Raw genomic sequence first — 23,926 nt, forward strand, 5'->3', positions numbered from 1 at the left:
TTCTACCATTTTGTTATTTTTAGAGCTGACTATTTCCTTTACTCCCATTTGGGGAAGAGTGTGGGTTATGCTAGAACTACAGAAAAGAAATTCAACGAAAATCTATTAACCCTGATTATGAATTCTCTGAACTACCACAACTAAATCCTCAGACAATTTTGCATTCTTTGACTAGAAAGATCCTTACCCTTCTTGTAATATAGTTCACACCAATTTTGCATGGCAGTTCAGAGGTGACAGCCTCTGCAGCCCATCACCCAGGGCCTGTGTGCAGTCCTATAACCAGTCTGCAGGTCTCTGCACTAACTGATACTCGGCTGTTACAGTCAGGGAGGTTCAGTACTGCAACCATTTTTGAAAGTCACTGTAAATCTTTTCACAAAGTTCTTTTAACCAAATATCACTGCACGTGATAGGATATTAACCTTAATTGCTTTTTCTAAAAAGAGTTCATCTCATAGATTCCTAAGTTCTTGTCTTGACCTTTTATTATTTTCCATTATTTTGAGATATTTTAAAAAATCAAGGATACTCATGAACATGTATGACTAAAATCCTCCATCAGAGTGCTTATTTCTCAGGTCCAATCAGATAAGAACCAAAATGAAGAGGTATCTTGGTTTCTCCTGACACTTTTATGTTGACTAAACACACAATTCAGTGTAAAGGTAAATATATTCCTACTAAAACTTGTCATGTGATTCAATGCATTACATGATACAGTACATAGAAAGAGAATCAAGAAATTAGTTTAAGTGCAATATATGCTTTTTTCTGTAAAAATCCAGAGAGCAAATATTACTCTTTGCAGACCAACTACACAGTTCATTCACTGTGCTGTGAAAGCAGCCAGATAACATGTAAATGAATGGGCATGACTGAGTTCCACTGTAAGTACTTTACAAAAACAGATGCAGGGCCGGATTTGGTCAGTAGGCCCTAGTCTGCTGACCCCTAACTTAGATGGGAATTTTTATGTGAGAGGGAAAAGACATAACCAAAATATTGTTTCCTGTGATGAGCTAATGATTATGCAGTTTGCCAATTAAGAGTATCAAGCTTACTATCTCAAGAACCCATGGGGTAGGACACTGCGTGCATGTGTGCATGCGAGCTAAGTCGCTTCAGTCACATCCAACTCTTTGTGACCCCATGGACTCTAGCTGCCAGGCTCCTCTGTCCATGGGATTCTCCAGGCAAGAATACTGCAGTGGATTGCCACGCCCTCCTCCAGGGATCAAATTCTAGCTTCTCGAATCTCCTGCATCGGCAGGCAGTTCTTTACCACTAGCGCCACCTGGGAAGTCCACCAGGTAGGACATTAGAAATGTTATTTCCTCTTTTTATACTTTATGGCTGGATGGCATCACTGACTCGATGGACGTGGGTCTGGGTGAACTCGGGGAGTTGGTGATGGACAGGGAGGCCTGGCGTGCTGCGATTCATGGGGTCGCAAAGAGTCGGACACGACTGAGCGACTGAACTGAACTGATACTTTTCCTTAAAGAAACGAACTTATTTAAATACCAAAGGAAAGTTTCTTCTCTAGTAACCACGCTTATTGATTGGCATGTGTTGAAGACCAACCAAAGTATTTATGATCTACTTTTACTTTCCTTTTACACTTCCCTTTCTTTTGATAAATCTCAAAACAGCCCCACCAAAGTTTACATTCTAAAAACAATGAAAACTTACACCTGGCAAAGTTAGTCCAACAATAAAGAAATCAGGGGCAGAACCAGGGATGAAATAAAGACATCAACTTCATCAAACACAATTTTTAAAGTAATGTCCACTGATGTTTTTAGTTGTATGCAAAACACTGCTATACATTCAGTTTCAAGGCAAGTCCCCAGAACCCCCCAGATATATATGTTCCACATGTCAGAGACTATCACTTGTATCCCATTTACAAAGAATTTCTGCAGACCCCAAAAAGGGGTAATGAAGATTTTCATCCTAGGGCAGAGAAGAGGCCTTGCTTAGGCACAAGGAGCAAGGCAGTACCTCCAGGTTGTAAGGTTTGATTTCGACTTGGAAAAACAAATGCATACATTTACTATAATACGTATAAAAGGAGCAAAGCTAGAGGCTTGGAGTAACTCAAGATTTAGATTAAGAATTTGATGCTATTTGGCTTCTGGGACCCTATTTCAAAGTGGAGATATCCCCACACCAATAAGCAATTCTGAAACCAGCTGGGTGTCCTCCAATTCAATTCTGGCACCATCTACCCAGAGACAGCATCAGATTCCAAAGGTTAAGGGCCCAGCTCCATAAGACTGCCCCTCTCAACCCCCACTCCATCCCTCTTCAACTGCTAGCTGAAACCCCAGGCTATTATCTGTGCTTCTGACCAATCAGCTATAAATTCTCATCACCCTCTCCTAGGGTTCAGTCCATTTGCTACAGCAGCTCAGAGAATTGAGAAACATTTTACTTACTAGATTACCAGTTTATTATAAAAGGATCTAATTCAGGAACAGGCAGATGGACAAGATGCAGAGGGCAAGGACTGGGGAAAGGGTATGGGGTTTCCATGCTCTCTCCAGACCCTCCAATCTCTCAGCACCTCCACGTGTTCACCAACCCAGAAGCTCTCTGAACCCCAATCTTTCAGGATTTCTTAGAGGGTTCATCACACAAACATGACTGATAAGTCACTGGCCACTGGTGATCGATTCACCCTCCAGCCCCACTCTCCTCCCCGGATATCAGGAGGTGGGACTGAGTTGGTTCTCCTGGCAAACAGTCCCCCTCCTTAGGAGCTTTCCAAAAGTCATCTCATTAACACAAACCTGGTTGTGATGAAAAGGACCTGTTTTGAATAACAAGGCAACCACTTCACCTCATGGCTCTGAAGGGATTCCGGGAACTGAGAACAAAAGACAAAATATTATAACAAAAGATACTCCCATTGCTCTTATCTTCAGGAAATGCCAAGGCTTTGAGAAGCTGTCAGTCTAGAATTCTGTATAAAAACCAAATATATAAGAAATATATATATATTGTCATCTGAATGACAAAATATATATTTCTCATAAACCACAATTATTTCAGATGTTTTCTACTAACAGAGGATGGTTAACAGTAAAATAAATGTGACTTCCAGATACAAAGATGAGCAGAGGGAACCTCTGTGAGCCCAGTATCCTTTATTAAAAGTCATATTCAGGACGCTTTACATTCCAAATTTTAATACAACTGTAACTGGCTTAAATGATAAGGTGTTAGTTGCTCAGCTGTGTCCGACTCTTTCCAACTCCATGGACTGTAGCCCATCAGGCTCCTCCTCTGTCCAAGGGAATCTCCAGGCAAGAATACTGGAATAGGTAGCCATTTCTTTCTCCAGAGGACCTTCCTGACCCAGGCATCGAACCCAGATCTCCCACATTGGCGAGCAGATTCTTTACCATCTGAGCCAACAAGGAAGCACCCCTTGGAACACACAGATTAGAAGTCTGGATGCCTGAAGCTGCCAGGCTGACGAGACCCTGCTGTTCCAGCCCTCCAGCTCATTAAATCTTCTGTGTCCTTTTACCAGCCATCCTGGAAAAGAAATGCTGTGCCCCATTGGCATTCATGACCCACAGAATCTATGAACATGATAAATGGTTGTACGACACCACTAAGATCTGAAGTCATTGGTTACACAGCCACAGTCACCAAAACAACTGGATATAAAAACTATTCAAGCCAAGGGTCAGTAAACTGTCTTTAAAGGGCTAGACAGTAAGTGTTTGAGACTCTGTAGACCACGTGGTCCTCATTACAACTTCTGAAGTCTGCTCACATGCCATGAAAGCAGCCAGGCAAAATGTAAATGAACAGGTGTGAGTGTATTCCAATAAAAGTTTATTTACAAAATCAGGTGGTGGGTGGGGATGGTGGGGGAGGACAGATCTGGTCCATGGAATAAAGTTTGCTGAGCCCTATTCTAGCCAACTTCTTGGAAAAGACTGATGGTGGGAAAGACTGAGGGCAGGAGGAGAAGGGGGCGACAGAGGATGAGATGGTAGATGGCATCATGAACTCAATGGACATGAGTTTGAGCCAACTCCGGGAGATAGTGAAGGACTGGAAAGCCTGGCATGCTGCAGTCCATGGGGTCACAAAGAGTTGGGCACTACTGAGTGACTGAACAGCAACAACATTCTAGGCAAAGGAAGAAATCTACTGTTAGGCCCAAAGGCAGTAATGTGACTTTATTCTAGAGATAACATAACCTTCTGTATAGGAAAAAGAAGGTACTCAGAGAGCAGGAGGGCTTGATGCTTAGGCTAGATACTTTCTCAACTGACAGAGAAAGTAAAACATCCTAAGATTGCAGGTAAAAAGCAATACGTGAAAGCTTCTCTAAATATGTAGAGTTGACATTCTCAAAATTGAGATGCAAGCCATTTTTAAAGATATTCAGTAGGTCAATATTCATTCAACAAGAACTGTAACTGAAAAATATCTTTCAGACAAAAACGGTTAAAGGCCCTTCTATCATTTGGAACTTATAGCGAAAATCAAGCCACTCAACTATAACACTATAGTCAGAGCCTCTTTTGAGGAAAATATGTCCTAGCTTCTTTATTTTTTTTTCCAGGCTTCTTCTAATGACAAAATATTTTCCATAAATTCTAGATGCTTTCCCCCCATCCTTCAACCTTTATGTGTGAAAGAACCAATTTAATCTAGCAAAATTCATTTATATTTTATTTTTAAGGCCAGCAATAAGAAGTATCTCCAAAAGTTATGGATTTATTCTTGTTTTCAAAAGCATTAGGGACGAGAGAATTAACTTCTATTGTCTTTGCTATGTGCCAGGTACTTCATCGTAAAGGGGGCCATATCATGATAGAATGGAGACTTGGGGGTGGATTCTCTTCTGGAGATGAGATTGGCCAACACAAGCCAGAGCTCTAGAACCTGAGAAGTCAGAGCAAGCTATCAAAATTGGGGCTCAGAAAGACAGGAACCAGGAAGAAACACAGTTATGACCATGTCTGTACCAGGGTTACCCAGAAGGAGGTAGTGAAGGAGGCTTGATTCAGACTCTTAGTCCCAATGTTTTTAGGGCCTCAGCTCACAATTTACAATAGAAAGAATCAAGAAATCAGCCAAACAACTAAACACACAAAATAAGGCACCAAAAAATGTCACTGGGCTTTCTAACAAACTATGAAGAGAATTTAAAAATCAGATGGAATAAAATTAGAATTCCTTTAGACTTGGCTGAGGAGGTGTAAGATTTTATCCTGAAAATGAAGAGAGGATGAAAAAACCTAGCAATCACTAAAGAATTAGTTTAATGACAACCATAAGGTGGTTATGAATTTTTGACTCACCAACCTGAGCTCTCCTGAGATATGAAATCTGTCCCCTTTGAAAGTGGATTCATCAAGAAACCGATTTGGCTTCAGATTACAATGACTTAAACAAGAAATAATTTAAAGGCCTAATTTAAAGATCTAGGCTATATGTCAACCAGGCTCCATGAAGTTGGAGTGTACTGGCATCCTGAGTGCCATGCAGCTCAGCCTCTTTCCATCTTGATGCTCTGCCATCTCCATGGTGCATGCCTTGACCATGCCATGATGGTGTCCTACTATGTCTGCATTCCATTCCAAGGGAAAGAGGACAAAAATCAGCCTAATGTCCACCTAGTTATGGGGAAATGTGCCCAGTAAACAAAATGTGGATTTCTTTAGTTTTTGGGGCATGCTGCAAGCAGCATGTGGGATCTTAGTTCCTGGATCAGGGATTGAACCACCATTTCCAGCAGTGGAGGCACTGGAAGCGCAGAGACCCTAACCACTGGACAACCAGGGAAGTCCAAGTGCTCGGGCGCTTCAGTCATGTCTGACTTTTTGTGACCTCATGGACTGTAGCCTGCAGGCTCCTCTGTCCATGGGATTCTCCAGGCAAAAATACTGGAGTGTGTTGCCATGCCCCCTTCCCAGGGATTATCCCAACTCAGGAATCGAACCTGTATCTCTGGCATTTCCTACACTGTAGGCAGGTTCTTGACCCACTGAGCCACCTGGGAAGCCCCAGGGAAGTCCAAAGGATTTTTAAATTGCAGAACAGGGGTCAACAAACTACAGTTCACAGACCATAGTCAGTCCACTGACTGTTCATGGTCAAAGGGTTAAGAATGGCTTTACCATTTTAAAAAATTGTTTACAAAATAAACAAAAGAGAAATATGAGATGGATACCGTTTATGGCTCTCAAAGCTTAAAATACTAACTATTCAGTCTTTTACAGAAAAAGTTTGACAATGTGTTATAGAGGAAGAAAGAATGGATGCAGGGGGAGAATTGAAGTTTCTGCCTGAGAAGTAATTGTGTTTTCAACAATGAGAATATTCAGAATTAAGTAAACAATGGATATCACATCACCTCATAGAGTTAGTATTTTTTAGTACATTTTATGAACAATCTGTGTTTATTATCAATATATGTGATTTAAGAAACTCTAAAATATTAGCCTTGCCACTTCAAGCTGAAAGGAATAAGAAAATTGTGTTTTTAAACAGAACTAGAATATTTCACATGCTTGTTTGCTTTATAAATTTAATTTACTATATTTAAAAGAGACTGATTATATTCTTTGCAGCCAAAGATGGAGAAGCTCTATACAGTCAGCAAAAACAAGACTGGGAGCTGACTGTGCCTCAGATCATGAACTCCTCATTGTCAAATTCAGACTTAAATTGACGAAAGTAGGGAAAACCACTAGACCATTCAGGTATAACCTAAATCAAATTCCTTATGATTAGAGTGGAAGTGACAAGTAGATTCAAGGGATTAGATCTGATAGACATAGTGTCTGAAGAACTATGGATGGAGGTTTGTGACACTGTACAACAGGCAATGATCAAGACCATCTCCAAGAAAAAGAAAGCAAAAAGGTAAAATGGTTGTCTGAGGAGTCCTTACAAATAGCTGAGAAACGAAGAGAAGCTAAAGGCAAAGGAGAAAAGGAAAGATATACCATTTGAATGCAGAGTTCCAAAGAGCAAGGAGAGATAAGAAAGAAAGCCTTCCTCAGTGATCAACACAAAGAAATAGAGAAAACAATAGAATGGGAAAGACTAGAGATCTCTTCAAGAAAATTAGAGATACCAAGGGAACATTTCATGCAAAGATGGGCACAATAAAGGACAGAAATGGTATGGACCTAACAGAAGCAGAAGATATTAAGAGGTGGCAAGAATACACAAAAGAACTATACAAAAAAGATCTTCAAGACCCAGATAATCAGGATGGTATGATCACTCACCTAGAGCCAGACATCCTGGAATGCGAAGTCAAGTGGACCTTAGGAAGCATCACTATGAACAAAGCTATTGGAGGTGATGGAATTTCAGTGGACCTATTTCAAATGCTGAAAGATGATGCTGTGAAAGTGCTGCACTCAATATGCCAGCAAATTTGGAAAACCCAGCAGTGGCCACAGGACTGGAAAAGGTCCGTTTTCATTCCAATCCCAAAGAAAGGCAATGTTAAAGAATGTTCAAACTATCACAGAATTGCACTCATCTCACATATTAGCAAAGTAATGCTCAAAATTCTCCAAGCCAGGCTTCAACAGTATGTGAATTATGAACTTCCAGACATTCAAGCTGGATTTAGAAAAGGCAGAGGAACCAGAGATCAAATTGCCAACATCTGCAGGATCATCAAAAAAGCAAGAGAGTTCCAGAAAAACATCTATTTCTGTTTTATTGACTATGCCAAATCATTTGACTGTGTGGATCACAACAAACTGTGGAAAATTCTTCAAGAGATGGGAATACCAGATCACCTGACCTGCCTCCTGAGAAATCTGTATGCAGGACAAGAAGCAACAGTTAGAACTGGACATGGAATGATAGACTGGTTCCAAATCAGGAAAGGAGTACATCAAGGCTGTATATTGTCACCCTGCTTATTTAACTTATATGCAGAGTACATCATGTGAAATGCCGGCTGGATGAAGCACAAGCTGGAATCAAGAGCACTGGGAGAAATATCAATAACCTCAGATATGCAGATGACACCACCCTTATGGCAGAAAGCAAATAAGAACTAAAGAGCCTCTTGATGAAAGTGTAAGAGTAAAATGAAAAAGTTGGCTTAAAACTCAACATGCAGAAAACTAAAATCATGGCATCCAGCCCCATCACTTCATGGCAAATAGATGGGGAAACAATGGAAACAGTGACAGAGTTTATTTTCTTGGGCTCTGAAATCACTGCAGATGGTAACTGCAGCCACGAAATTAAAACACACTTGCTTCTTGGAAGAAAAGCTATGACCAAGCTAGACAGCATATTAAAAAGCAGAGACATTACTTTGCCAACAAAGGTCTGTCAAGTCAAAGCCATGGTTTTTCCAGTAGTCATGTATGGATGTGAGAGTTGGACTATAAAGAAAGCTGAGCACCAAAGAATGGATGCTTTTGAACTGTGGTGTTGGAGAAGACTCTTGAGAGTCTCTTGGACTGCAAGGAGATCAAACCAGTCAATCCTAAAGGAAATCATCCCTGAATATTCACTGGAAGGACTGATGCTGAAGCTGAAACTCCCATACTCTGGCCACCTGATGTGAAGAACTGACTCATTGGAAAAGACCCTGATGCTGGGAAAGATTGAAGGTGGGAGGAGAAGGGGATGACAGAGGATAAGATGGTTGGATGGCATCACCAACTCAATGGACATGAGTTTGAGTAAGCTCCGGGAGTTGGTGATGGACAGGGAAGCCTGGCATGCTGCAGTCCATGGGGGCAAAGAGTCAGACATGACTGAGCGACTGAACTGACTGACAAGAGTACTGTATTTTTTTTTTTTTTTTGGTGGCAATGCCACACAGCTTGTAGGATCCTAGTTCTGTGACCAGGGATCAAACCACAGCCTATGACAGCAAAAGTGCCAAGTCCTAACCACCAATAGACCGCCAAGGAATTCTCTGTAAGTAATTTTAAATCCTTTCGAAAGCTTTTGATTATTTGCATATCCAGTCACTGGAAACACTTCAAAGGAAAATATAATATATTAAATGCATAACTGTAGTGAGGCATATTTAAGAGAATTTAATACACTACCTTCAAAAATGAGTCTGATCATTGGAATAAGTAGCCTTTGTTTGATCTGAGTTAATGAAATACTACTCAAAGAAAACGTGAAGGTGATTGTCCTTATTTTACTAGATGTAAAAATAGAATAATAAGATTGATTCACTGAACTTCAAAACGCAATAAAAACTAGGATTTTTGCAAGGGTAACTCTAATAAACTGAATATGAAGTTAAAAGCAAAGTTACTATAAATAATCTTTTCCATATGCAGAGGCTTCCCTTGAACATCAAAGAGCTCAGGGGCTGGTAAACAGATCTATAAGCCAAGTGGAGCAAAAGGGAGGGGAGGATTTGGCAGCTAAAGCAGGAGGGCAAGAGATATCCTCCCAGTGGAAAGAAGATGCAGGCTGCTTTGCTCAATCTTCCGGTCCACCATTTCTGCCAGAGCTCCTCATGGAGTTGCTTATCAAAGAAAACTTGGGTATAGCGAGAGGCTCAAGCAACCAGCACTCCTCGGCTTGGTGGATTCAGTCTCATTAATGAGAAGTACAAAAATGCCAGGCAGCCCAAGCCTGTCAGGTTACATGGAGTCGATCTCTCTCCTAGGTCCTTGAGGAGATTGTAAAATAAATGCCAAAGCCGCGAAACAATCACCCACTGAAATCAAACACTGTTTTATTTTAACAAAAGTACCTTTCAGAGAAAGATTCTATTTCATTTTGTCACTGTGAAATTATATCCGTGGAATTTTTTTAAAATGCCTAGTTTTGACATTTGGAAATCCTCATATTTCTGAAAATCTAACATTTTGGTGTTTGATATTTTAGAATACAACTTACCATTGAATGGTGTCTCTTCAAATTTGGCGAATGTTCAGGCTGTCACTTTCTCTCATACATCTAAATTCAAACTGCAGGTTGTCTGGTTTTATTTCCCCCTTTTGGGAGCCTGTGCGTGTCTGTGTGTGTGTGTGCGAGGGGAGGGTTCCAACACTGACACACGGTGACCGCCTGCAGGGTTTCCAGAACATCAGACTGTGCTCACTCGGAGCATGGCCAAGCTCTTTATAAATGTGTGTTAAGCTACACTCCCTTGTCTTTTAGGAAAAATGAGGACATCCTTGTCTACCCTTTCTGCCTGGCCGGCCCCTCCAAAAAGTCTTCTTCTGCAGGTCCACACCTCACACTCCCAATCAGATTCTTGATACATATTTAAATAGAGGGCGGTTTATTTCAGGCTCCAGCGGTACCAGTCAGTGGAAACTAAAATCCCTCAAATATGTGGATTTCTCTTTGCCAAATATTCCAATCATTTACAGAAAAGCCCAGGAGAGCATGAAGGCAGTTTCCCAGGGTACCCTCTGCTGCCCTCAGGAGATCAGTATTCACACTGCATGTCATTGGTAACTTCTCCAGACTGATTCCCTGGGGACTCAAGTGACAAATGAGTCACTCAGTCGTGTCCAACATTTTGCAACCACATGGACTGTAGCCCTCCAGGCTCCTAGGTCCATGGAATTCTCCAGGCAAGAATACTGGAGTGGGTAGCTGTTCCCTTCTCCAGAGGATCTCCGCAACCCAGGGATCGAACCCAGGTTTCCCACACTGCAGGTGGATTCTTAACCATCTGAGCCACCAGGGAGGCCCTAACTTTCTCACTATGCTATATCCCCATGCCCAGCAGAGCACATGGCATAAGAAGGGCTTCTGGAAACCTTGACCAGAAGAAGAGAGGAAATTTACTGGAAACATTCAGAGGAGGAAGAAAGGAAAGGAAGAAAGGAAAGGAAAGGAGAGAGGAAGGGAGGCGGCGTTGAGGAACCAGTTGGGGTGGGGAGAAGTGGCAGGAGAGGGTTGGGATAGGCTGGGGTGGGAGAAGGTGTGGGCACACCACTGTCTGTCCCAGACATGCTCCAGGAGAGTGGAAGCCAGAACCACTCCATCACAGGGGCAAGGACACAGAACTCATGCAGCTTCTAACCAGTTCACACTGGTTTGTGCTAGCCCATGCCAACTGGTGCTCATTCAAACTGGCTTTTGCTGGTTCAAGCTAGTTTGACTGATCTGCACTCTCTCCCACTCTGACTCAATTAATTTTTCCCCTTTGTATTTGCTTCTATCACTTACTTTACCTTTTGTCATATGGTTTTGTGCATGTATCTCAGAAATGCTTTCAATCTTGTCTTGAATAAGGTGGAGCTATAATACACTGATCTGCTCAAAGTCACAGGGCAATAATTATTCACAAAGGTACGACCACAGAAGGAAAACCAAGCACCTCTCACTTCAGTTCAGTGCAGGTGCTCAGTCAGGTCTCATTCTTTGTGACCCCATGGACTGCAGCACACTAGGCCTCCCTGTCCATCACCAACTCCCGGAGTTTACTCAAACTCATGTCCACTGAGTTGGTGATACCATCCAACCATCTCATCCTCTGTTGTCCCTTCTCTTCCTGCCTTCAATCTTCCCCAGCATCAGGGTCTTTTCCAATGAGTCGGTTCTTCGCATCAGGTGGCCGGACTATTGAGTTTCAGCTTCAGCATCAGTCCTTCCAATGAATAATCAGGACTGATTTCCTTTAGGATGGACTGGTTGGATCTCCTTGCAGCTGGTAAAGAATCCGCCTGCAATGTGGAAACCCTGGGTTCGATCCCTGGGTTGGGAAGATCCCCTGGAGAAGGGAAAGGCTACCCACTCCAGTATTCTGGCCTGAAGAATTCCATGGACTGTATGTCACTTAAGTGGAACCTTGGAAGTCAAGGCAGTGGCTTTCATTTCTCACAATAGCAACATCTGCTACTGAAAAGATTTGTCTCATCTCTTACAAGTGAAATGATTATAAGAAATGACCATATGAATATCCCTCTACACTGACTTCTCTTGTCAGTTATTAAAAGTTAGGAATTAAGCCTGAGGAAATGGAAGAGATTCATCTTTGTTAATAACTGAAAAGCACTATTCGTGGGGCTTCTTATCCTTTCTGGAATCAAGGACACTATTGATAATCATCTGAAAGTGAGGAGCCTTCTTCCCAGAAAACAAGCAATGTGTACAGGTAGATCCATTTTTGCAAACACTAAGGCACTTACAAACCCACCCACTCCCACCCATCAGGTCCAACCACTACATTGAAGCCCATCACACTACAGCAGGGGTTTTTTAAATGGTAATCTGTAGATTGGGGTTATGTGAGAAAGTGTCCAAGATTTCTTAGTGGAAAAAGAAAAATTAAATCTGTGCAGTGTATATATATAAATAGATGAGGCTGTAAAATGTCTACAGTCCTTACTCACAGAGGATTTCAATTTCTCTTCTTATTTTAGTTTCCTAAATTAATTTTTAGTTCTGTAAAGTTATTTCTTTTAAGAAGTGGAGATAGTACATGGTATTGCTTTTTCATTTGTTATTTCAAATATTCAATACAGAATGGGCAAAAAATTAACCTCAAGAACTATACTTTTTTAATATATTATTGTTCTGTAAAATAAGACAAAGGCAAGGGGAAGTCTGCTCTTGGTTTTCTAAAACTCCAGATTAAAACCCCTATATGACATCATAGATATTTAAGGAAATATTTTATGATTGGAAATAATTTATATGTTCATTCAAGATATACTGCACTGATTCACAAGAGGCTAAGAAAATACTTTAGCAGCTAAAACAATTTAAAAAGGCAAAAGCCCATTCAAGTTTAATTGTGTTGGATTCTGTGATCCTTAATGTCACAAATAGTTTTTACATTCAATAATTAAAATCAAATTAAGTATCTTATTGAAAGTCACCTTACTTCAGTTAGCTGATTCTAAACAGGAAAACCATTCTATCAGAAGGATTCATAATTGTTGTAGTTTCTTCCAACTATGACATAATTTTGCCAAGTATTTCCTAAATAGAACTTTTCCATAATATTACTCTTTACATTTTAAATACAGGTGGTAAATGCAACAGACACTTATATTTAATTGAGTAGAGTGGCTTAATTGAAATAACTGGTTCAACTGTTTTTAAAAATTGCTTAAACACATTATTATTTTAATTTACTCTAAACTTTTATTATAGCATAGTAAGGTATTATCTTCCTATTTTTGTATGGTTTAAAGGAGGAAATCTGAATTTACGAATTTAAAGATATTTACCTTTTAGATATAATTAATAATCAGCTATGCATAAGCAATTCTATTTGGTATAAAGGCCTTGAAAAGGATACCGAAATGAATAGGCTACCAAAGACATAATTTTGATTTTTCTGTTCTAGGATTTCTATTTGGTTATTTTTGTAGAGTTTCCTTCGCTCTCCTGAAACTCTTCATCATTTTACATATTATACCCATCTTTTCCAAAATTTTACAAAATTTTAAACACATTATAGTTAAGTTTTTAAAGTCTTTATCTGCTAATTCCAACACCTGGATGACATGTGGATCTTCAGCTATCGATTACTTTCTTTCTTGATTGTGGGTTACATTTTCTTGCCTCTTGCAGGTCTAGTAATTTGTACTTATATAATACTGACATCATCATCATCAGTATTACTATTATTGGCCGCCCTGTGTGGCTTGCTTCCTGACCAAGGGCTGAACCCAGGTCACAGCAGTCAAAGTCCAGAATCCTAACCACTAGGCCACCAGGGAACCCCCTATACTGACATTATTGATGATATATTCTGTACAGTCTGGATTCTGTTATCGTCCCCCGAAGAGTACTGACTGTTGTATTAATAGCAGGCAATTATATTACTAGAGGATGACTTTAATTCTGTGGATGCTTGGTTTTTAGGTGTTCTTAGGATGGGTCTATTTCAGTTTTGTCCTTATTTCTAGGGCAAAGTCCTCATTCTTGGGACACAGTTCCTACTCCTAAAGCATGGCTACTCTGGGTTCCAATGAAAACCACAAAGTGTTTACCAAACTCTATCATGTCACAAAATTTGCACTCCAATCTCTGTTTTCCCACCACAGGCAACTGGTAAAATCTCTGTTCAGGTCTTTAACTTCCCAACCACTGCTTTCTGTCATGTTCCTTGGAGTCACATGTGCACGTGTAATGTGAAGGAGTCAACTGGGGATGTGTACATAGATTTGGCAGGGGGTGCCCATCTCTAAGATTCCTTCTTAATTTCTAGGCGACCCTTGAACTCTAACCTCTGAATTGTCCACTAAATTAGAATGCCACTTTCTGTGTGAGCTCTCCCCCTGTGCGCCACGTGAAGTGGGAAGCAGGCTTGCTGGAAAAGCCAGTCAAGTGTGGATCTTCCTGATGTCCTCTTGTTTGAAGGGTCCCATCTCCTGCGCTTTCTGCTTGCTTTTATTGTCCTCCAAATAGCTTCCCAAAACTTGTTTTCATAGTTTATAATTTTGAATTTATAGTTTGTTATCAGCAAAATGGTTAGCTAGCGATGGTTAGTATAATACCAGCTACATGGTTAGTCCTAGAATGAGAACCTCGGAGACTGACTTTTGATTGGCTGATTGTTTGTTGTTTTTTAATGAAAGACGTCTTCCTTTTTTCTAATTCACAGTCTTGGTTAAAATACTGAGGAATTTCTATCAAGAGCAAAGAGCTTTGGGTTGGGACTTAATAAGTTTTAAAGTAGAATATTAATGAAGAATAGTGAGGCATATTTTAATGCCAAAAACAGAAAGTCGGAATTGTTTTCTGCCTGCATACAGCATTGTAAGTTTTGGCAGAGTTCTACAGGGTGTCTCTCCTTGTCATGTAGATCTAGCATCAAAAGAATGGAAACTCTGGGACACTGCTATTTTTCTAATAAGAAATGATATGACAATAAAGGAAGATGTAGAAAGGTTTATAAACAAAAAGTGCAGCCTAATTGAGAAGGGATCACTCCAACGGCCTATTTATGGTGAAGGGAATAGTCTCCTTCTTTGATGGCAAGTAAGACACCACTACACAACCACACAAACTCATTATGATAATTATAACAATGTTTTTAGCAGCCAAAAGTTCGAGTTGTGAGCAACAGAGACAGAATGTGGATAACAAGCTCAAAAGGGGTTAATGAAAGGAAATGTAGTTGTTCATGAAGGCTGTTCATGGAGCTCGTGAGCACCAGGGCTGGAGGCAATGCCCACAGAGGAAATATTACAGGTCATACCACAGATAAGCACTCAAAAAATACCACTACTGTGGCCACTGAGGACAGACGTGGGAATTTGCAGGGTAGAAACCACCAAGGTGAACTTGAACTGCCTCTGCTAGAAATACAGCAACTGAGACCTCTCACAACCAGCTACGGTGGCTACTGCCAACATGCCCCATCAGCAGAATGGACTCTCGCAGCCCTTTCTTCTCTAAACCATGAGCGACCGATTCAAGGAAAGGTGTTGGTGTGTCTGATGGGACACCTGCCCCACTGCCACTGGCAAGAAAGGCTGGAAAGGTGGTTCTGTGGCATCTTCAGGTTCTGAGGTGCCACTGGCTTAGCCTCATGACTTTGGAAAGTTCCCACATGCAGGAAGGCCATTTTGATTCCAGGAGGTAACTCTCTCCCAAAGGAAAGAATAAAAGTTCTCTACAATATCCTTAAATAACCAAAGAAAGAATCCAGAAGCAACATTTAAGTACCTACCCAGTCCTAGGCCCTCTTGCTTAGCCCTTTTAAAACACATTATCTCAATTTAATTTAATTTAATCGCCACAATAATCTTTAAGGCAGTCATGATTTCTTTCCATTTGCAAGGGTTGATTCTGAGGTTCAGAAAGATCACAGAATGATAAAGACCAGATTTCTCACAGGGTTTACCTTGGTTCAAACTCATATGCTCTTGAAGAATGCAGAAAACATACTTATTAGAAAGTTATGTACCAAATGTTTCCCACTGTATCTTACACACACTGCTGTCCTGTTTGAGCCCTTTCTCAAACTTCCTTATATGTACGAGTCTCAATTCCCTGCTGGGCTCTAAAGCCCCGTGCAGGTCAGAGACAGCTTCGTCTTCTCTGCATCTATAATTAGCCCACACGGTGCCTGAGCACACAAAAGAAGCTCAAGCCTTATTTGCTGAATAAATTGCACAAATCTTGGAAATTCATTTCTGCGATGAACGGTGGAATGCTGAGGTAGACAGAACTGCCCTGTGAAGTTGCATAATTTAGCAGCTTCCCTGTCGGAAGTTATGAAGGAAACAATACAGTGCGCCATTTTAATACAGAAGAGAGGATGGCTTTAAGGAGATAAACACCCCAAATATGAGCCATCCTGAGCTTTTGGCACTCTAAGTCAACTGTGCAGTAACAGGCTGAAAGCACTGAGAAAAAATGCAACTATTTTTCTTAGTTCATACAGTCTACCATCTTTTCAAGCTACTCATTTCTTCTGAATTCCAAACCCCTTGCCAAAAGTCCTACCTTAGCAATTTTTTTTCAGATAAAAATAAAAATCCTCTTAACTCAAAGGGAATTTGTACAATATAAATTTCTTATATAGAAAAATCTTAAGTCATATTTCAAAATTTATTACTATAATTTTTACACAATGTTGATTTCTTAAGAGGTAAGAGATTTAAGTTAAATAGAGAAAGTGAAGTGAAAGTCGTTCAGTCATGTCCGACTCTTTGTGACTCCATGGACTACAGTCCATGGAATTCTCCAGGCTGGAATACTGGAGTGGGTAGCCTTTCCCTTCTCCAGGGGATCTTCCCAGCCCAGGTATAGAACCCAGGTCTCCCACATTGCAGGTAGATTCTTTACCTGCAAATAGAGAAAAGTCTTTCATAAATGGGTAGTTAACAGCTGGAACAGGTTGTGAAATGTTCCTCTCTGGAAATCTTTGAAAATTGGATAGATCCTGCCCTGGAGAAGGAAATGGCACCCCACTTTAGAATTCTTGCCTGGCAAATCCCATGAAAAGAGGAGCCTAGCAAGCTACAGTCTATGGGGTCACAGAGAGCTGGACATGACTGAGTGTGTGCACACGCACACACACACACACACATACACACACCCTCTTCTACCTGGGTGCATTGGAAACAGGCTTCATGGGCTTCCAGAGTTTCTTCCAGCCTGGGTTACCATCACCACCATCATCCAAAGGCTTTCTTTAGCATCTAGTTAGGCCTGATTTTGTGTCCACATTGGTCAAAGAGTACTACAGGGACTTTGTTTCTATCCTCTCAGAGTTTAGTCTTTAGTAACCTAGAGAAGTGACTCCTCTGCCTTAAGCAAATAAACAAAGAAATACAATTAGCTCAATTCACAAATGGGGAAATTTACAACCTGTACAAATTCAGGGCAAATAACCTGGGCAGGAGGAATCCAGTTTATGTAGATAAGCAGAGTGGGATTTGGGGAGAAGAACAGATTTCTGTGGCACCAGCTTTTCTCTAGCTGATGTAGGAAAGATGAGAATGTTTAAAATGTCAGAGCACAGACCATTTGGCAAAGGACAAGGGTGAAGGGGAGAGCGCTAAAGGGAAGAGAACAAGGTTCATACACAGGTGATGAGAGCCTGAGACCCTTCAAAGGACAGAGGCAAACTACAGGCCGGCTGTTTCCAGACTAGGAGGAAAAGGCTTTGAAAGAGAGAGAATCTCAGAATGTAACAAAACCAAAGAGCCCTTGAAAGGGAGGGCATGCACTCTCAGCACCCTGGTCCTGAACTGGGCAGCCAGGGGGCCCTTTGGGCAAGAAACCTCAGAGGACAGTGAAACAGGTAAGGCAGCAGACGGGCAGATGACACGGGTGGCAGCAGCATTAAAGATCACCTGAGGTTAGAAAAGGGTCAAAATAATAAAGCTCTACCTCACCTTTTCCCTCCGACCACACATTGTAAAGAGGAGGGTTTTTCAACTGCGGCATTACTGACATTGAGGGCTGGATCATTCTTCATTGTGGGTATTGTCCTGTGCCCTGCAGGATGAATAGTAGCATCCTTGACCTCAACCCACTTGATGCCAGTACCATCCTCCCACTCCAGCTGTGAAGACCAAAAATGTCTCCAGACATTACACAGTGTCCCTTGGGGAGGTGGTGGTGGTGGTGGGGATAAAGTTGCCCTGTTGAAAATCACTAGTAATAGACAATTGAAAAGACTTTGGGAGAAGGCGAGGGTGGGATGATTTGAGAGAATAGCACTGAAACATGTATATTATCATATGTGAAACAGATCGCCAGTCCAAGTTCAATGCATGAGACAGGCTGTTCAGGGCCAGTGCACTGGGATGACCCAGAGGGATGGGATGGGGAGGGAGGTGGGAGGGGGGGTTCAGGATGGGGAACACTGTACACCCATGGCAGATTCATGCCAATGTATGGCAAAAACCACCACAATATTGTAATTAGCCTCCAATTAAAATAAATATATTAAAATAAAAGACTTTAACCATTTAATCAGAATGAATCTCTCATTTATTGATTTGTATAAAAACGAAAGAAGATCAACCAAATGTCATTTCATGCACAAAGAAAAAGCCAAACTGGATTAAAATCCTCAAAAGGATTTTAGATTTCCACTTAAAATTTATTTGTTTATCTGAGGACCCCTCAGGAAACAGTTTTGATTCCCTGTTCCAACTAAATGTCAAATAAATGGATTCACTTTTTTTAATTAAATCTTTGATCTTGTGACAGTAAACACAGTCCTGGGAGAAAAGACATTTAAAGGTATCACTGGTCCTTAGTACCTTGGTATAAATGAATAGACTATCAGAACCTTTCAGGGAAGCAAGTGCTTTTGTTCTTGTTTTGAGGGAAAAGAGTTAAGATGAGTAAGTGGGACATCATCTCCTGTATGTACTTCTGTCCCTGCCCTTCAACACTCTCTTGAGGTCACTGGGACTGAAAGCCTAGAGACTATGTTTCCCGGCATCCCTTAGCAGCAAGGCTACCATCTACATCCTGCCTCTGAAAGTCATTCACAGAAACCTGGTAAGAGAAGAGACAGAAGACATTATTCACTGGTGACAGTGAGAGTCAGATGTGTGGACATCAAGAGATGATACACACAGAGTTTTGCTGGGAGCTTCCAAGCAGCTTCTTAAGAATGACTCCATTAAGTGCTGAAGGTTCCTAAGATAGCAGGTAGTGTTTCCTACATTCCCTGCACCTCCTGAGTTTTTGATTCTACAAACGTTTCCCTGACCTTCACTACTTAATCCCTCCAACAGTGTGCAAGCAGATCATTCTCTATATTCAGTCCCTTCCTGCTCAATATACCTAGAGTGGTTTCTGCTTGATTTACTCCATCTTGACTATTACATGGATAAGGCCACAAGATAAAAGCACTGAATACCAGAGCACGGGAGACCCCCAAGGAAGAAAGGGAAACACCACCATGAAGTAAGGCACACTAGGTTAGTTTCCTAGAGCTGCCATAGCAAATGACTAGAGTTTGGGTGGCTTAAAACAACAGAAATCTGTTCTCTTGAATCTAGAAGACAGAAGTCTGAAATCAAGGTGTCAGAAGGGCCATGAACCCTGTGAAGGCTCTAGGGGGAAATCCTAGATTAATAATCCTTCCTTGCCTCTTCCTGTCTTCTGGTAGATGCCAGCAATCCTTGGCATTCCTTGGCTTGCCGCTGCCTTACTTTCACCTCCGTCTCCATTATTACACGGTGCTCTTCCCTCTGTGTATCTGCATCTGTACGTGTCTTTCTTAGAGCACACAGTGATAGGACCTTACCTCAGCTTTATTATACCTGTAAAGACCCTATTTCTAAGTAAAGTCACAGATTGTTGTTTTTGTTGTTTAGTTGTTCTGTCATGTCTGACTCTCTGTGACCCCATGGACTGTAGCCCACTAGGCTCCTCTGTCCACGGGATTTCCCAGGCAAGAATACTGGAGTGGGTTGCCATTTCCTTCTCCAGGGGATCTTCCTAACATAGGGATTGAACTGACATCTCCTGCTTGGCAGCCGGATTCTTTACTGTTGAGCCACCTGGGAAGCCCCAGGTCACAGGTACCAGGACATAAAACTTAGGGGCACAGTATTCCACTCAGTACAGGCATCAAAGACCAAATTTGCCTCTTGTTTCTTCTCTCCCAATGTCAGTCTTGCCCGAAGGGTTGCTGCCCTGAACATCATGGGAAGTATGTCCAGCATCACAGGAGATGTAATGTTCTTAGAACTAAACCTCAGTGAACACTGCTCCCCAACCCCAATGTTTCTTACAGGTGAGGTTATTCCTTCTGAGGGCAGGATGCTTACACAGTCACATACATGGCTCCAGGAAGGTGACAGATAGCTTGATATAAATAAACATTTTTCAGTTCATTCATTCAACAAAAATATTTTGGCAATAACATGCCCATAGCTCTGAGCTAAACCAAAGAAAAGCAAGAGACTGTTAATTTATTGCTGTCATATTAACTATTTTCATACAACAGTGATGAATATAACCTTCTAGGGCTATCCAACATGTACTGTGGGCACTGTCAATAAGACACACACTGTATCATATATGTGGGCCAATTTCTCTGCAGATCTCTCATCAGTCAGGATGAGGATTAGAAGAAAAATCTGGCACCCAAAAGGAGCTGCAGTTTGGCAGGCTGCAAGGAAATGAGGATTACAGCCAGAAGCACAATGGCATGAGAGGCAAAAAAAAAGAAAAAACATCTAGAGTAGAAAAAGACAACAAATCTTTAAGCAATAATCAATACATCTAGGCAAGTGTTACAGAATAATATAAGACATCAGTGTGTTCACCATCTCTTTATGACTGTAAAACTGGGGAAAGAAACAGCTCTGTTTAATTTTCAAATCACTTTTATAAACAAATACATTAACCCGAGAGGGTTACATGAACTTGGAAACATCTATTCATTAATAATTGTCATCTTCCCTTCTGACACACCATGCAGAGCCTCCAGCCTCTTCCCTTCTTCCCCAGGAAGTTGTTTGTTACTAAACAGGGTTTTTTCCTGACTCAACTTATAAAAGCACAGAAAACAGTAGTGAGTGCAGGACACTTTTTTTAGTGTTAAAGCCAAAAGCTCCTCTGATGTGCCAATGCACTTTGGCTTCATCTCATCTCTTGTAAATGGGGCTATTTTAGACCTGAACACAAGGCAATCAATGACAGGACCGACCAGAAATAGCAGGTTAGCCAGGGGACAGTCGGCCACCCCACATTCTCTGGCCCCCCTCTCCTCCTAGGGCCAGCAGACTCACAGCAGAGTCTTTGCTTTTGCTGTTGCTCTTGAAGGATTTATTAAAAAAATATGAGAGGATGCTTTGTAATTGTTTCTCAATACAGAAGTGGGTATTTCTCTGGTTATAAAAAATATTACATGCTCATTTAGAAGTACTGTGAAAATACAGAAAAACAGGAAAAAATATAGAAATAATAACACAAAATCATATCATCCATAATTAACTGTTTTTCAGTTCCCATCCCAGGCTTTAATGTATGCATACATGTAGGGAAAATGTGTTTTAAGGGAAAATTACACATTGCTTAGCTTCTGAACCGTCGAACATACCTTTCTGAGTTCTATGATTTTGATTTTATGGTGGCTCTGAACCTTTCATTGTCTTTGAACTGTTTTGAAACCCCATCAGCTATAGATAACTGACGGTAATGCAAAATAATACTTGTCAAATAAATTTGCAAATAAATTCTGTAAGGTGAAGGTGCAATTGACCACGGTTCCTGTTGAAGAAGCCACTTTTACTGCAGATTCGTTTCAATATTCTGTTCTACCATCTTACCAGTTCCCGCATTGATAATGACTTAAATAAGATCTTTAACATGTGTTCCTTTTATATCTGAGACTCGTGATTTTACTTTGTTTTGAAAATCGCACTTTAACACACATTATTTATCATTTTGCAATAATGTGATCCCACTGTAACTACTTCTTTGTAGGTTACTTTATTCTTTTAGTAATACATCATAGCCCTTCTCCAAGATGATTAATATAGATTTGTAATGAATGCATATTATTCTAGCTGCAGGCATGTTCCACACTGATGGCTATTTAGGTCATTTCTAATATTCTGCTATGGTGAACAATACCACAATGAACATCCTTGAAAAAAATTACACACCTGTCCGATTCATTCTTTGGGCAGCTTTCTAGAAGGAGAATCGCTGGGTCAAAGGGCCTGCACATCTAAATACAGAAACCTATTGCTGCCAGGCTGTACACATGAGAGGAGCCACTGAACACTATGAACACAAGAGAGGAACCATTTCTCATAGGGCAGCAAACTTATCAACCTAGGAGGCCAACACAGTAACACGGATGAGTTACTCAGGCCTCCTGTCAGAGCGCTGATCTCTGATGGGAACTGAACGGTGTTCACTGCTCAGGGCCTGCTCCCAAACTCTCAGCAACCAAGACATTCAAAGAAAACACACATATACTCATCATTTTCCTTAAAATGTAAATTGTCTACTTTATCGAATAAAGAAATGTTAGTGAGAAATTTGGCCTAGCATTAGCTGGTTTAAATAAAAAGCTCACTCTGTGAGATGCCTTGCTTCTCATAACTGACAGAAAAAGTTGCCCAACAAGCTGTATTTCTTGACAATCAAATAAGGACTCATGGGGACAGGAGAGGAGGTGCAGCCATTAAGTTAAAAAAAAAATCCCCAAATCTGTATCTGTATTAATATCTTCAATCAATACAAAGTGTGGACTTTAAAAAATACAACCTAAAAGTTGAAGGCTGTGTTTTATTTGGCAGGAATTTTTAGGACTACAAGTCTGGGAGGCAATATCTTAAGTAACCCTGAGAAAACCATTCTGAGGAGGTGAGGTGGGGAGCTGGGTTATCTAGAAGTTTTGGGTAGGTAGTCTGAATGTCAAAAGATTACTATGAATTAAAGGAAAACCTGTGTCTCAGGTTAAGAAATGTAGCACTTTTCTGGCATCATCCTAGCTATGTGGGAGATTCCCTGGTGGCTCAGAGGTTAAAGCGTCTGCCTGCAATGCAGGAGACCACGGTTCCATCCCTGGGTTGGGAAGATTCCCCTGGAGAAGGAAATGGCAACCCACTCCAGTATTCTTGCCTGGAGAATCCCATGGATAGAGGAGCCTGGTGGGCTACAGTCCACGGGGTCACAAAGAGTCGGACACGACTGAGCGACTTCACTTTCACTTTCAGCTATGTGGGGCCAGTATCCTGTGTTTTCACATCCTGAGTTCCCTCAGGGCTCACCAACTCACCATCAGTGGTGGCTGCAATCACTGATGATTATGACATCCTTTGTTTATGATATGGCAGGAAATATTCCATTTCTCAAAAGTATCTAGAAATAATCTAAAAAAATCACTGAGATGTAAGAAACAAATTTTTAACATGCTGTACCTTATATTTATAAAGTTCAAGAGAGTTCAAGTTATCACTCTGGCACCCTTATCCCTGTCCTTTCTGATTATTTTTCTGGTGAAATATTTCCACGCATATATTTCAAAACAATCATTTCCAGAAAAACAATTTTTTTCCCTTTAAATGAGTCACTGTAATTTTTATCTTCAAGAGTCATTTTAATTTTATGACCAGAGAGACACAAAGCCTGGAGAAGTCTGCAGAGTCTAATAGGGATGACATTTGAATGTCTTAAGAGTCAAAGAGATGCAAAACCAATCAAACTGTGAAGGAAGCTAGATATCTCAGTGGGAAAGGAAGTCATCTGTGGCAGATGGAAGAACTAAGTAAAATGCCCCTTGAACTCAAATGTAGTCTCCACAGCAGCAGTTTAAATACTATCTGGGAGCTTGTGAGAAATGCAGAATAGCAGGCCCACCAAAACCTACTGAATGAAATCCTCTGTTTAAAAGTTGGATACGTAATAGATTAAACTGTGGGTACATAATTAATAGATGATAACATTCTCATCTTCTGAACAGAATTCCTGCAGCCTGGTCACAATAATCTTAAGATGACCTCACTGATGCATTCATTCATGT

Source organism: Bos mutus, chromosome X, assembly GCF_027580195.1.
Source record: "Bos mutus isolate GX-2022 chromosome X, NWIPB_WYAK_1.1, whole genome shotgun sequence".
NCBI lineage: Eukaryota > Metazoa > Chordata > Mammalia > Artiodactyla > Bovidae > Bos > Bos mutus.